Source organism: Triticum dicoccoides, chromosome 6B (genome assembly GCF_002162155.2).
Source record: "Triticum dicoccoides isolate Atlit2015 ecotype Zavitan chromosome 6B, WEW_v2.0, whole genome shotgun sequence".
NCBI lineage: Eukaryota > Viridiplantae > Streptophyta > Magnoliopsida > Poales > Poaceae > Triticum > Triticum dicoccoides.
The window spans coordinates 696,825,877-696,842,152 of record NC_041391.1 but is presented as its reverse complement, the minus strand read 5'-3'; the positions used below and the strand labels follow the sequence as shown (position 1 = coordinate 696,842,152).

The window sequence follows — 16,276 nt, the reverse complement described above, 5'->3', positions numbered from 1 at the left end:
ATATTTAGGAAAACTTATAAATATCAGCGTGACTATACAACAACGGAATAGAACCAAACCGTAAACAAATATGTATAGAGTTTAAAGATTAGTGATGTACTCAGTGGACTATGTTTCTCCCGAAGCTTTAAAACATGAATAGCGTACACATAAGTCGTTGAAAATGAGTATACACATGGATAGCCAAAAAATATTTTATGCACAAAAATAATCAACAAGTATTGTGAAATGATGCGTGTATAATCATGCGGCAAACATTGTTAAAGTAAGTTTTTTTTAACTTAAGTTGGTTAGTTTTACGTTACATCTATGTCTTGAAGCTTCAGTTAAGTAAGCAAAGTACACATGACAACATAAGCAATAAGCACATGGCAGAACTTAAATAAATTTTTGAGTACTTGCAGCTAAAATGTTGCTTAGATTATCATGGTTTATTTGATTTTTGTTTTTTTATCACCATCCTGCTAGATTTCGTAGTTTTTTTTTTTGTATTCTGGTTGAGTTTCTTATACGTGACATTGGTATATTTATGTTTTTGTATTTGAAATCTTTTTTGTGGTTAACAATATGCGCTTATATCTATTAGCTATCTCATCGTTATTGATGATATATGGTCCATATCAGCATGGGACACTATAAAGTATGCTTTCCCGGAGAATGATTTATCTAGCAAAATTATTGCTACTACACGCAATGTTGATGTAGCAAGATCATGTTGTGAAGGTGGTAATGGCCGCATGTATGAAATGGAGGCCCTAAGTGATCTCCACTCCAAAAGATTATTTTTCAAAAGAATATTTGGTTTGGAGGACAGTTGCCCAGATGTGCTAAAACAAATTTCAAATAAAATATTGAAGAAATGTGGAGGCCTCCCATTGGAAATTATCAGCATATCAAGTTAATTGGCAAACAGATTGGTGGTCAAAGATGAGTGGGAGAGAGTCAGAAGGTCTATTGGTTCTGCATTGGACAAGAACCGAAGCTTAGATGGAATGAACAGCATACTATCCCTTAGCTACAATGATCTTTCACCTAACTTGAAGACATGCTTGTTATATTTATGTATATATCCCGAGGATCATGTGATTGAGAGAGATATTTTAGTGAGGCGGTGGATAGCAGAAGGATTCATCTCTGAAGAGCGTGGACAGAATAAACAAGAGGTTGTCGAGAACAATTTCTATGAGCTAATAAACAAAAACATGGTCCAACCGGTAGAAATTGGCTTTGATGGAAAGGCTCGTGCTTGTCAAGTCCATGACATGATGCTTGAGCTCATCATTTCAAAATCGGTTGAAGATAATTTCATCTCTTTGGCAGGCCAAGGTCAAACTGATTTGGGTAGTAGTAATGGTTTTATTCGCCGACTATCAGTCCAATTTGTTGACCAAGAGCTTGCATCTATATTGGCAAAAGAAGATCTAAGTCATGCACGATCTCTGACGGTGATAGCATCAACTTGCATCAAACACTTGCCTAGGCTTATTTTGTTTGAAGCTTTGCGTGTACTTGAATTTCAATGCTGTGAGAGTCTGCATGAGTATGATATGAATGGTATAGATAAACTATTCCAACTGAAGTACCCGAGCCTTAGGGGAAGTCACATATTGAAGCTACCAGCGGGAATTGTGAGGATATATGGTCTAGAGACGCTAGATCTCAGAGATACACTTCTAGAAGAATTGCCCGCTGGAATTGTTCAGCTCGTTAAGCTACAACATCTACTCATTGCAAGATATCCATATTCCGATGTTCCTCACGGTGAGGTGAAGATACCAAATGGGATTGGAAACATGAACAATTTACAGGCGATCTCGGGCTTTAATATTATCAAGAGTTCATTATGTGTAGTCGAGGAACTGGGGAATTTGACCAATTTGAAGGAACTCTATCTACAGTTGGCCGGTGGAGGATCTCATAAATACAAGATGCATGAAGAGATGTTACTCTCCTCACTATGCAAGCTTGGCACCCACAAACTTCAGTCTTTATGGATATACTCTGATGATTCAACAACACCCCTCCAGTTCTTAGATTCCTGGTCCCCTCTGCCATATAACCTCCAAATATTTCAGATGGAAACTAGCTACAAATTACCAAAGATGCCAAAGTGGATTCTACCAGCACTTACAAGTCTTGCATGCCTGGATATTAATTTGATTGAAGCAACTTGGAGAGATGCCTGCTTTACTTCGCCTGAGTATAACATTCAGCACTGTCCAAAAAGAAAGGCTTACCGTACAAGGCGCTGCATTCCCGTGTTTGAAGGAATTCAACCTTATCCGTACTTTCCGTTGTGCAAGTGCAATTTACTTGACATTTGAAGAAGGGGCACTGCCAAAGCTGGAGAAGCTTGAGCTGCCGTTCTTTGTTTCGGTGGCAGAAGCCCATGGGTTCTACTTGGGTCTTGGCCACCTCCCATGTCTGAGAGATGCTACAGTTAATCTTTGCAATGATGCTGACACATCTTCCGAAATCAAGTCTGCTGCAGCTGCCTCTATAAGGAATGAGGCAAATGGGCATCCCAATCATCCCAGGTTATTTATCTGGGACAGAACGGAAGATATCTACTTTGACGAGGAAGGGACCTAGCTGTCAGGGAATTGTTATATCATGACATTTCACAACCAATGCAAGAGGTATTAATCATAATTAACAAATTAGTTTCGTACAATACTTTTTGTGCGCAGTATATCCTGGCATTTCATCAACAATTTCTCATGCCCATACGTGACATGTTCTCCCTTCATCTATTCAGGGGATCTTCTGTTGAATGCAAGTGTCTGATGGTGTGCTGCTGGTTTGATTGGAATTTTGTGGTGATGCCTGAACCATGAAGATGCATTGATTAGTTGTGTGTGGAAGCTCAAATAAAGGTGTCCCTGATGAAGTGGTGTTACTTGCTCTGCTATATGCTACTGTACTATTTGGTTTCCAGGGACTCTTGTACTATCAGATTTTGTTGCGATGATTACTATTGCTAAGAACTTAAGTTCGCCTCTAGGTGAAGTTTCTCTTTTGTGTACGTACTCCCTCTGTAAACTAATATAAGAGCGTTTAGATCACTAAAAGTAGTGATCTAAACGCTCTTATATTAGTTTACAGAGGGAGTGCTCGAGTACTTGTGTATGTAACTTAATTTGATGGACTGCTGGGTTGAGATATGTGTACATTCAGTTGAGTTGAAACAGCTGGGTTGAGAGAGATATGTTGTCAGGTTTCAGAGTTGTAGTAACGTTTTTGTCACTCATATACTCTGAACCAGTGGCGGGCGTAGGATCTGCACAATGGGTATTCATTCATTGAAGAAAAACGAATTCACCGAGCATAGATCACTCGACAGCTAACAAAAACTGAAGAACCGGTTGATGGTCTGCTAGTGCATAGACTGAAGAAGATTAATCAAAGGAGCAGCCATGATCCTCACCTTTACATCGTTGTTTCAGGCCTGGCCGTCGCTGTAGTGCCGCCCGCCGGTGAGCGTCAGCTCCGCGCTGAGTCCCGGAGTTGCCGTGACGGAGAGCGAGAGGCGGCTGCAGCATCAGGCGCAGACTGGCGTAATTGGGACTGCTGGGAGGTTAATTGGGCCATGGGAAATTCTGTTGGAAGCCTAGTGTTCTTGTTTTTGAAAGTTTTCTGCAGGGTGAATTCAATCATTTGCTTGACCATTTGTGCACTGAGGAGACAGGCGTCAAAGATGCAGAGTCGGATAGACACAGGGGGTGAAGTACAGTACAGACAGGGTGTGCTACAGGTAGCCATGAACGTTGCCAGATAATTGACTCAACTGCACATATCTACGCAATGCTACTGGGTGAATTCCTGAACAAGTTGAGTTGTGCTACCGGGGGAAGCTCAGCATTCTTCTTGTGTCAGGGCCCTCCCCCTAGCACATATGAGCTTGCCTTTGGACATCACATGGGCCTGGCCCGGCTGGGAATCCTCTGGCAGCTGCAGCTACAAATACTTGGGCAAAAGCAACGAACAGCCTATCCAGTGGATCAACGGCAAACCCGGCGGCGGCTCTCTTCCCTTCCACCTCTTTCTCCAATTCGTGTATCCCAAGTTGTAACATAAATTGCTACCTGAATTCGTGAGAAGAGCTACTAGATCGAGCAATATATCACTGGGTTGCTAACATCTGGTATCAGAGCCAGCATCGCCATGCCTTCCTGAGGGGCTTCTCAGGGGGATGGGATGTTAGGGCTGCTGTAGGCCGGTGAGGCTGGCTCGGTTTAGTCCCACCTCGCTTACGGGAGGAGTCCATGACCAACTTATAAGGAAGAGATTCCTTCCTCCTATCAGTCCGGGCTTTTGGGATGGAGTGGGCTCTTCGCTGAATGTTGGCCCATGTGCGCATAAACGTCTAGAACGTAAGTAGAGTGTGGGCTAGATCGAGTTGGACGCTAACATCTGGTATCAGAGCCAGGTCTACCATCCAACAATCTTCGAGAAGTGCATGGTTGGTCTGAACTACAAATTCTGGAATTTACTGAGCATCAGTTTATTAATCATGTGCACATCAGTGAGTTGGCTGGTTGTTTTTGCGTTGAGAAATTATGGGGTGCTGGTGACATTGTGCATCAAAGCCAGGAGCAGTGGAACTTGTCTGAACATCACTTTCTGGAGCAAGCTGCTACATGTAATATTCCTTGGCATGAGAAATTGCTAGGGACCATGAAGACAATGAGCATGTATTGGCCATGGTTTTCAATTTCAGTTTCAGAAAAAATTCAGCACCAACCGAAATCACTGAAATTCAGTGAATTTCAGTGATTTCAGTTTTCATTTCAGCCAAATGACCGAAATATTCACTTGAATTCAATTAAAAATTTGAAAAATTTAAAAAATATTTTGAAAAATATTGGACTTGCTGTGCTATACTGAAATTGCTGAAATATTTTGGCCGAAACATAATATTTCAGTGTCTGCTGAAATTACTGAAATTCAGTGAATTTCACCGAAGTCTCACTGAAAGTGAAAACCATGGTATTGGCTATTTTTGAGTCAAAGTGAATATAAGAGGAGTGACCATCTTGATATGAACTGCAATTCTAAACAAATGACTGGTGGTTCCGGAGCTAGAATTCCGCTTACTGTACTACTGGTCCCTTTCGAGTTTCGCTCCCCATTTGGTGAAATAATGCTGGGTGGAAATGCTTATCAACTGCTTATGGTACATATCACCGCAGCCTTCCCAAGCGATCTACCAGCGAAGTACTTGTTTGACGACGCTACTGGACCTGTTCACCATTTGATACAGAAACCTATTGTAGCTAAGTTGCAGCAACATGTTACAGAGCCTGGGAATTATTTTGCATTGTTTCAGCCGAAGTCCCCAAGGCCACTTAACATCATTATTCTCTCTCAGTTATCTTGCTTCGGTAAGAAGGCCATAGGTGAATCTTTGCTTGACAAGAAGGTCTCTTGGACGCCGATTAATTTTGAGGCTATTGTGCTAGCTGACAAGTCATCTATGTTTATTTCCCTTCTTTCTACAAGGAAGTGGAGCGTAGCAGGAGACTTTTGGTTGGATATAACATTCAGTATCCTGAGAGGCCCATCACAAGACGTTGCTGAACTAGATGGTATGGTGGGCAAATGCGGAGCTAAATACTTGATCACCTTTGACATCACTGGACTGATATGTGTCATGCTGCTGGGATTTATGTTGCCTTCCGACGACATAACTTCTGGGATGAGGATCTGTAGCAGCAAAGCGATCAAAAGATGGCACTTTCTGTTTATGTCTCCTTTGCTGCAAGAACTCTTCCAGGTCGCTCCCTATCATGGGGATTAACTGCTTTATTGCCCGCGTAAGTTGCTTCTGTTTTTCCATTGACAAGGTAACTATAAAGCTTAACATGGTTTCCGGATCATAATGGCAATAGACTGAAGATAAACCAACCACTGCAGCCTCTTTCAGCTTCTTGTTTCTATCCTTGAACAGAAGAGTTAGCTTCCCAAGCCACTACTTAAGAAAACTACTACCAGAATAGATGTCAGAACTAACTGTGCATTTCACAAAAGAGGCCTTGGCAAAGTCAAGAATTGAAAGCTTTGACTTGGGGGATTTTTGCTCGTCTAGCGAACGAAGCAGAGCAGGTAAGAGAGAGTCAATGGAGTAACTTTCACCTGCAAGTTTCAAAACTGCTAAGCACTGCTGCTTGGTTGACTCCTTTGGATCATTTAATCGAGAGAAAACATGGGGCAACATCTTGTCGAGATAATGTTCAAAAGGCTTCTTGAAAACCGGCATGATCTCAGCAAGTGATGAGAGAGCAGGATGTGCCACTTTATGGTGTGGATCATCCAAATACTCACTAACAAGCCTCATAACCTTCTCAAAATTTTGTGCAACCTGTTAGAAGTATATTTACGTTTAAGATAGAGATAAGAGATAGAGATAGGATAGGTTTAACTTGTCCTCTACTCCAAGTCTCTCTCCCTCCATTGTACCTCTCTATATACACCATACACGGGTTAGATCAATACAACATAATATTTAGCCATCTCATATTTTCTACACAACCTCCTGAATGCCTTTTGGTCCTTGCTCTTGCAAGTGTTGGCGCAAGAAATTGAATGCATATACCCTCATCATCCAATCTGACTTGGGGTTAAGGCCTAAAGAAAGTGCCCCAGTGAGAGATGAGGGCACATCCATGCTATTGGCCATTTCACCAATAATGAGCTGTTTACCATCTAAATCACCTCTTGAACTCGCATAGAACCATTTTGTCATCAGCTTACTCAGGAGAGGTCGCCGGAAGTTAGGAGTGTGGTTATTCGGTGACTGTTTCAGGACTACACTCTTACGAGGAGTTCTGACACAAGGCCTCTCTTCGTGTTGAGTCCTTAATCTTCCACCTGATATTCCATTAGAGCTTGATTTAGTGGGCCTTTGGTTTAGCAAGTTTCCTGACTTTTCCGAATTAGCAGGAGTGCGGCTCAACATCTCAGAAGGATCCTCTGATGCTTGAACTTTACAAGAAGTTGTATGTTCAACCTCCGGCCTGCACTCGGCCTTGTATTGGAAAGTTGCTATGATAGTTGCTTCTGACAATAAAATGTCTGGAGTTGGTTCAAATGGAGTGGCAAAGGGAAAATCACGGGATGATGAACTGATACATGCATTTTGGTCTGAATTCAACAAGTTGGCCAATAAAGCACAGAGTGGTCCAAACCGAGAAAAAGAAGAAATAGCAAGGTATTTTTCGATGACATATACCTGAAACGCGTGCATCAGGGTCTGGAACTGGAATTCTTTCTTCTTCTAATGTGCTCATATCCTCAAATGAGCTTCCAATAGCTAAACCATCTTTACTTTCTTCCGCTGGAATTCGAGGGGTCATATGAGAATGGTGAAGAGATATTTTCACCAGTGCTGATTGCAGGTCTCCAAAAGACAGTGATGTCTGAGAATCGACCATGACAACCTTGTCCATTGTAGTTGGAATGCAAGGAACAGATTGAGGTTACCTGAGCTTAATTCCTTCTATTGGACATTCTGCTCGCCAACGTGGCCACGACGAGTTGCAGCAGCTGTGCGCCACCCAGCCGCTCCAGGTGCGGCGCCACCGCCTGCCCCAGCTTCAAGTACGTGTCCACTAGGCACAACAAAATAGCCTGCAATAATATATGCAGCACAGGTTTATTCAAGGTTGACATGATTCAGCAAGAACATCATGTGTTTGCCAGAAAATAGAAGATGATCTAAAAAAATCTACAAAAGTAAGTGGGAATGAACGAACCTTGCGAACATATGGGCTATGGTTTTTGAAGGCGTCCAAAAGCAAGGATAGAAATGTCGACAAATGAGCCATCAGGTCGTTGTGTGACAGCCGCATCACAAGCTGCAAAACCAGAGAGGAAGAGAAAAGTTTATGCCAGCACCGAGATCAGATCACGTGACCACACACACTATTACATACTCCCTCCGTACGGAAATACTTGTCGAAGAAATGGATACACATGGATGTATCTAGAACTAAAATACATCTAGATTCATCCATTCCTCAGACAAGTATTTCCGGACGGAGGGAGTGGTACGTACATCAACGGTATGGCCTGGGAGGGATTTACCTTGCTCAAACTGTTGATGCTGACAATAAGGATTTTCTCATCATGGGAAACCAACTAAGAAGCAATTGCCTGTGTATTTAAATGAGAAAGATAAGATCCCTAAAAAAAGATAAGAATCCAACGGCCGTGAAAAAGAAAAAAGAAAAAGGAACAACAACAAGTTCTCCAATTCATCTATATCAATTAAAGTCCCAAGACTATTCATAAAACCAAAAGCATAATCTGAAAGAATCTTACCTGAAGGCATCCCAGTGGATCAAATTGAGTAACCACAGTTGTCAGACAGATATGCGCCAGATTTACTACCTGCAATGACAATGACAGAAAAGGCCTGAGAGAGCGACTTTACAGTTGAGACAATGAAAATCCTAGAAGAGTGCCCTAGTATAGTAGCACCTTCAAGGCAGAATCTTTGGTCGCATGCAGCAATTTAACTACGAGAGTCTCGATATACTTCTCGAATGCCTTTTCCTAGAACACATGGCCATAGCAGAGGTCATTTCCATGGAAGGCACATCAATGGCACAAATACACACTATTTAGTAGTTCAGAAAAAAAAGTTCCCACCAAAAAAAGAAACTCTTACTTGTTTTCGAGAATTCCAACCAATAGAGAAAGTGCAAGCTTCCTGGTGGATTCAATTGGGTCATCAAGCATCTCAAGGAGAGAGGACATCTGATGTAAATTCCGAAAGAGGAATAAGTATGACGTGACATCAGAACCAACAAACCTAGGATTGGAATACCCCTTATTAAGATAAAATGAATAAATAAATAAGGTGATACAAATAGATCAACCTAAATGGAAATACATGTTAATCCCTATGTCAAAGTGGAAATACGCTTAAAAATAATGATAAGAAATAACAGCAAACAGGTTAATCAAATAGTTACAAACCTGATGATACATCTGGGAAATGCTTGGCTCATGACTCTGACTACCATTCATCATCATATCCTTGCTTAGCCTTGCAGGACTAAACATTTTACCCATCATTTCAGCTCTGTGACCATAAGATTCACTACCCAATTCAGATTGAACCTTCGCGGTATGACGCCCAAAGACTTCCAAGTGAGTGCTCGGGAGATACTGAAATGCGGAGCTAAATACTTCATTGGCTCTAACATCACTAGATTGATATGCATCATGCTGCTGGGATTTATGTTGCCTTCCAACATAACTTCTGGGATGAGGATCTGTAGCAGCAAAGCGATCAAAAGACGACACTTTCTGTTTATGTCTCCTTTGCTGCAGGAACTCGTCGAGGTCGCTCCCTATCATAGGGATTAACTACTTTATTGTCCGTGTAAGTTGCTTCAGTTCTTCCATTGACAAGGTGACTATAAAGCTTAACATGGTTTCCGGATCATAATGGAAATAGACTGAAGATAAACCAACCACTGCAGCCTCTTTTAGCTTCTTGTTTCTAGCCTTGAACAGAAGAGCTAGCTTCCCAAGCCACGACTTAAGGAAACTGCTGCCTGGATAGATGTCTGAGCTAACTGTGCATTTTGCCAAAGAGGTATTTGCAAACTAAAGAATTGCAAGCTTTGACCTGGGAGATTTTTGTTTGTCTAGCAAACGAAGCAGAGCAGGTAAGAGAGAATCAATGGCGTAACTCTCACCTGCAAGTTTCAAAACTGCTAAGCACTGCTGCTTGGTTGACTCCTTTGGATCATTTAATCGAGAGAAAACATGGGGTAGCATCTTGTCCAGATAATGTTCAAAAGGCTTCTTGAAAACTGGCATAATCTCAACAAGTGATGAGAGAGCAGCATGCGCCACTTTATGATGTGGATCATCCAAATACTGACTAACAAGCCTCATAACCTTCTCAAAATTTTGTGCAACCTCCTGAATGCCTTTCGGTCCTCGCTCCTGCAAGTGCTGTCGTAAGAAATTGAATGCATATACCCTCATCATCCAATCTGACTTGGGGTTAAGGCCTAAAGAAAGTGCCCTTGTGAGAGATGAGGGCACATCCATGCTATTGGCCATTTCACCTATGATGAGTTGTTTGCCATCTAAATCACCTCTTGTACTAGCATAGAACTAGTTTGTCATCAGCTTTCTCAGGAGAGGTCACCGGAAGTTAGGAGTGTGGTTATTCGGTGATTGCTTCGGAACTACACTCTTACGAGGAGTTCTAACACATGGTCTTTCGTCTTGTTGGGTCCTTAATCTTCCACCTGATATTCCATTAGAGCTTGTAGTGAGCCTTCTATTTAGCAAGTTTTCTGACTCTTCTGAACTAGCAGGAGAGCGGCTCAACATCTCAGATGGATCCCTTGATGCTTGAACTTGACAAGAAATTATCTGTTTTCAACCTCCGGCCTGCACTCAGCCTTGTCTTGGGAAGTTGATATGACAATTGGTTTTGACAATAAAATATCTGGAGTTGGTTCAAATGGAGTGGCAGAGGGCAAATCACGGGATGATGAACTGATACCTTCATTTTGGTATGAATTCAACAAGTTAGCCAATAAAGCAGAGTGGTTCAAACCGAGAAAAAAGAAGAAATAGCAAGGTATTTTTCTATGACAGATACCTGAAACGCGTTCTTCAGGGTCTCGAACTAGAATTCTTTTGTTTCAATTGGGATCATATCCTCGAATGAACTTCCAATAGCTAAATCATCCTTACTATCTTCCGCTGGAATTTTAATGGTCATATCAGAATGCTGAAGGGATATTTTCACTAGTGCTGATTGCAGGTCTCTAGAAGAAAGTGATGTCTGAGAATCGACCGTGACAACCTTGTCCATTGCAGTTGGAATGCAAGGAACAGATTGAGGTCGCGTGAGCTTAATTCCATCTATTGGAGACAACTGCTTTTGATGTGTCTCAGCATGATCATCAATTATCATCTACAAAATTTGATTTCATAGAATCAAATTGTATGACCAAATAGGCAAATATGTAAGAAAAATTTGAGGATATATATATACTTTCTGCCAGGATGGTTTGAATGATGAGAAGAGCTGATGAGGACATTCAGGCCAAATTCTGGAGAATATCATGTAGCAATTTCTAGCACCCGACCGAACCTTCAAATAAAGAAAATTGCTTAAAATCTAGAACCAAATCATCATGCAGAATAGTTTGGAAAGGACATCCACAAAAAGAACACAAGTAGCTCAGAGTGCCATGCCATGTTGTAAAATAGAAGTCCTAGGCGAAATATAGGAACATTCCAGAAAGATTAAAAGAAAATGTAATAATGAATGTAGAACCATATTTTCTGAAAGAGATTCAGAACCATGTTTCAAATATCGAGTGGAGTAGCCAAATGTGTTTGTAACCAAAAAGATAAATTGTGATCATAGTTTATCTTTGAAAAAATTATTAAATTACCCCCTCAATTAACACAAACCAAATAAATCACCCCTTGAGTCCCATTGAGCGGTTTCTCTGAGAGGTTTTGCCTAAGCGGCGAGACAGAAAAGTCCCCACTATGCTGGTCATTATGCCGAACACTTTGCACATGCACCCATTCAGAAGTCGGTGTTGCGTACCAAGATTGATTGGTCGTAGCAGCCGAAGGCGATGAGTAGGCCGTGGTTGTCATCTGGCAACAATGTCGAGATCTCGCGGGAGGTGTGGCAGGGGGTGAAGACGGTGTACCGAGAGACGGTCCCAACAAATTTGGGGCCTAGGGCAAAATAAAATTGATAGTTTTATACCAAACTTTTATACTTATTTATTTTTATTTTAATCTTATACAATATTAAGGAGTATAATTTTAGTTTTAGTTGGTAAAGTTAATCACATAATTTAGTTGGTATAGTTAACATGTGTTCTTTGTTGTGAGTTGTAATGTTTATGACCAGTCACTTTGTTTATGCTAAATTCAAATTAAATGATGTGACATAAGTTATCTTTGAATTATTTTTGTGACAATTGAAAAAATTGCATAGTGCACACCTATGTCGTTATATGTGTGTGCATATGTCCATGTATGGTTTATTTTCATTAAATATCATGTGAGAGATTTCTATAGAATAAGGTCCAACTAATATTTTTAATAGTGATTTCTAGTGTATTACTAGGTGTGCATATTTCTAGAACCTAAAAATTGTACCAATTGCAAATGTGCTTCAAGTTAGATACAATAATAAATTTATCTTATGCATGGTATTGAAAATAGTCAGCGACGAATATAACATATCACCAATTTAGCTATGCTTACATACAATTTATTGACTTGGTATGCTCATCTGGACATCTGGTTTCATCTAGTCTATACAAAGAGCTCATGCCAATTTCTAAAATGAAAGGTTTTGTACAGATTAAACTTATAATCTATCTATCGAAGAGAAGCTAGGATGCTAACTAAGCCAATTGTCACCTATCGGATGATGGAAATATGCCCTAGAGACAATAATAAAGTGTTATTATTTTATATTTACTTATTCGTGATAAAGGTTTATTATTCATGCTAAAATTTTATTGACCGGAAACTTATGTGAATACATAAACAAATATTGTGTCCCTAGTAATCCTCTACTAGACTAGCTCGTTGATCAAAGATAGTTAAGGTTTCCTAACCATAGACATGAGTTGTCATTTGATGACGGGATCACATCATTAGGAGAATGATATGATGGACAAGACCCATCCATTAGCTTAGCATTTGATCGTACAGTTTATTGCTACTGCTTTCTTGTATATCAAATACATGTTCCTTTGACTATGACATCATGCAACTCCCGGATACCGGAGGAATGCCTTGTGTGCTATCAAACGTCACAACGTAACTGGGTGACCATAAAGATGCTCTATGGGTATCTCCGAAGATGTTTGTTGAGTTGGCATGGATCAAGATTAGGATTTGTCACTTCGAGTATCTGAGAGGTATCTCTGGGCCCTCTCGGTAATACATATCATAAGAAGCCTTGCAAGCAAAGTGACGAATGAGTTAGTTGCAAGATGATGTATTACAAAACGAGTAAAGAGACTTGCCGGTAACGAGATTGAACTAGGTAGAGAGATGCCGACGATCGAATCTCGGGCAAGTAACATACCGGCAGACGAAGGGAATTACGTATGTTGTCATAACGGCTCAACCGATAAAGATCTTTGTAGAATATGTAGGAACCAATATGGCCATCCAGGTTCCGCTATTATTTATTGACCAGAGAGGTGTCTTGGTCATGTCTACATAGTTCTCAAAGCCATATGGAAGATATGGATCGACTCGAGCGATTGTTTTTGGCAGAACTCTCTGTGGAGACTAGTGACACTGAAAACTGATGGATGTATTGCTGCAGGCAGGTCTCATGCCTGTTGAAACTTTATTGCTTTTGATCTGGTGTTTACATTGTGGGGTTACATGAGTATATAAAGGAGCTAAACAGCCCAAGAGCTAACCTAGTCGGTTCCTACCTGATCCGTTATTATGCTCATTGGAGCAAGGCCATCCATGCACTCCAAGAATGCCTCCACGCATGCTAAAGTCTTGGTCCATTATTATGCTCATCGGAGCAAGGCCATCCATGCATTCCAAGAATGTTTTGAACAACTAGGTGTAGCCATCGATATCTCCGGCTTGTACAAGACCGCAACCGAACTACAACGACTGGCTGTGGTTATTGATTCATATGAATGGAGCACATGGCATCTTGTACATATCCATGAGATATGTTGCATCAAAAGAAATGCAGTCATGAAAGTGCTTATAGGCTCTCCGAGCTAGACCATCCACCCAATACATGTTCTTCATGCGGTCCTCATCATGATTAATTTTGTAAAAAAAATAAGGATCTTCCTTCTATTTCTCTTTGAAGTAGGCAATTGTGTCTTCTATGTCTGCTAACTTACTCTCTCTGTGGTATCTTGCCTTCAAATTTGTGACATCTACAGGTAGGTGTAGGTAGGGCAGGCTGCTCAGCTTTCCCGTTTTGTTGTGGATAAGATATAGTATCTGGACCATTCTCGCAGTGTTGACATTGCAATCATGCAGCAATTTTATAAACTACTTCTCCTGGGGGTTGAATCCTTGGTGGGCGCTCAGAAATTTTACCAGATCAAACTTCTTAATCATGTCATGATTGTGTTCATCGACAAACTCTCTGACCACCCACCAAGCTCCTTCCACATTGAGCCTCATTCTGGCAGGGCATTCCGTCTTCAAAAGGATGCCTCTTTTGCAATCTGGGACGACTGGCCCATCACCCATATATACCTTTCTTATTCCTTCTTGCCTTGTGGCATCTTAGCTCACCTCTTTTGTACTTCCCGGTTGTTTCTAGTCTCCTACGGTATTATGTGTTTACCGTGAAGCCATTGGACTTTGCATAACTTTGATAACATTTCTTGGCATCCTCAAATGAATTAAAATTCCAGGCCAATGTAGGGTGGTTTAGTTGGTATCATTTCTGACCATTGCTCTTCTTCTTCCTATTCACTCTCCTCATCTATTTTGTGATGCACCTCTGTATTGATGGTTGTTTCATCTGTTTCCACTTTGCTCGTGCTTCGGCAGACAACCGTGTTGGTTGTCATGTCTGCAACGATAGCAAGTGCACTTCAAGGACCCCAGCGTGATCAAGACAAACTCCAGCGAAAGCTTGGCGTGCACTTCAAGGATTGTTACGGTTGCCGGCGTAAATATTCCCTATTGGTAATCGACCATATGTAACCTTAGATGCACCCGGTGCCTATATAAACCGTGTGGTTAGCCCGTAGAGGGACAAGTTCACAAGTACGATCACCTCCATTAGGGTTTTGTACAAAACATATGATCTTGAGGTAGATCAAGTATGTACATGATACATCATCATCAATAGAATCAAAGTAGGATGTAGGGTTTTACCTCTTCGAGAGGGCCCGAACCTGGATAAACTATTGTCTCCTTTATCTCTTAATTACCCATTGATCCGAGATCCACAACTTGGGCCTCCTACCCGAAATCCGCCGATTTTAGTACCGACACTCGTGTGAGATAACGAGGGAGGAGGAGGGGCTGCGATGAAGATGGCGAGTGCGAGAACTTGCCGGTTCAAAGGACTCGGGGGCTCGGATGGCTATAGAATGACGAGGATGGGAGGAAGAAGAAGGATGAGGAGGAGCCAATCTCGATCTCCAGGCTTTTATAGGCTGGGACTCATGGCAAAGCGCACCTCCACTCGACGCCGAGCAATCAATGCACATGATGGGCCTTCAGGTTTCTCGATGTAAACTCAAATGCCTACTGGATGCGTCGATTCACAAAGTGGAGTTTAATGGTTGCCTCGGACGAAGACGAAGAGAGAGACGGACATTAGTGTATGTTCAGAGGGAACGCTTCTGCATGATTACATTTCAATAGAGTGGTGAGAGCTGCAGCTGTAGATCTATGTACATACCAACATATGTATGGTGCCTAGGAGGTGCACGATGAAATGTCCACACTGTAGATAGATGAGTAGATAGATGAAAGGGAAGAGAAATATTTCCCTGTGGGCCGAAGACCGCTCAAACCTGTATGATGTGTCTGGTTCTGGTCAAAACTATGTCCATGAAACCACCTGAAACGGTATGAGAGACTAAACCTATCCGGTTTTAAACTTTAAGGACTAATATTTACTGGTTTTCAAACCAAGGGATCATTTATGTATTTTCAAAAGAGTTGAGGGACAAAAAAACCTTTCCCTTTTAAGTAGGGCGACATTACAAGGTTTAGACATGTTGCACTAGTTTTCTTTTTTGCTGAAGTCAAATAAACAAATCTTTTTTTGCAGAAAATTCATCGAAAGTATAAAGCATCCCAAACATAATAAAATTACATAGAGATTCCAAGATCACCGAACAACCACTACTGCCATCAGAACGAGCCTTTGACGCGCCGATGTCGCTACTCCCTTACCGGAGCCGGCTTGACCTTCTCGACGACAGCCTGAAAGTTTTCGTGCACGTGCCCCTATGGACCAGCGCCCTGGAGCTACAGTCGTCGCTGTTGAACCCTAAACAAATTTTTAATGTTAGAATTTTAAATACTACGATTTGATAGCAAGTACGACACAAGGAAAGAGCACAACAACCGTGACATGCACATGAGTTCAAGGATAGAACAATTTTTTATGCTTCGTACACTCTCGAATACTCTTTTTGTTACACCTAAAAATACAAGTTTTTGTACATTTAGAAACATCTATCAAGTTATTTGCTAGTTTTATGCACTCTAGATGGCTCTAAACGTTCCCAAGTTTAGC

At 41.3% G+C, this 16,276-nt stretch overlaps 2 pseudogenes; one reads left to right on the top strand and one right to left on the bottom strand.

The window, feature by feature from the left end:
• The window catches only part of LOC119326283, a 3,702-nt pseudogene extending 1,050 nt beyond the window's left edge, over window positions 1-2,652 (top strand).
• Window positions 2,653-7,488: 4,836 nt separating this feature from the next.
• On the bottom strand, window positions 7,489-14,016 carry LOC119321538 (annotated as a pseudogene).
• Window positions 14,017-16,276: the final 2,260 nt, after the last annotated feature.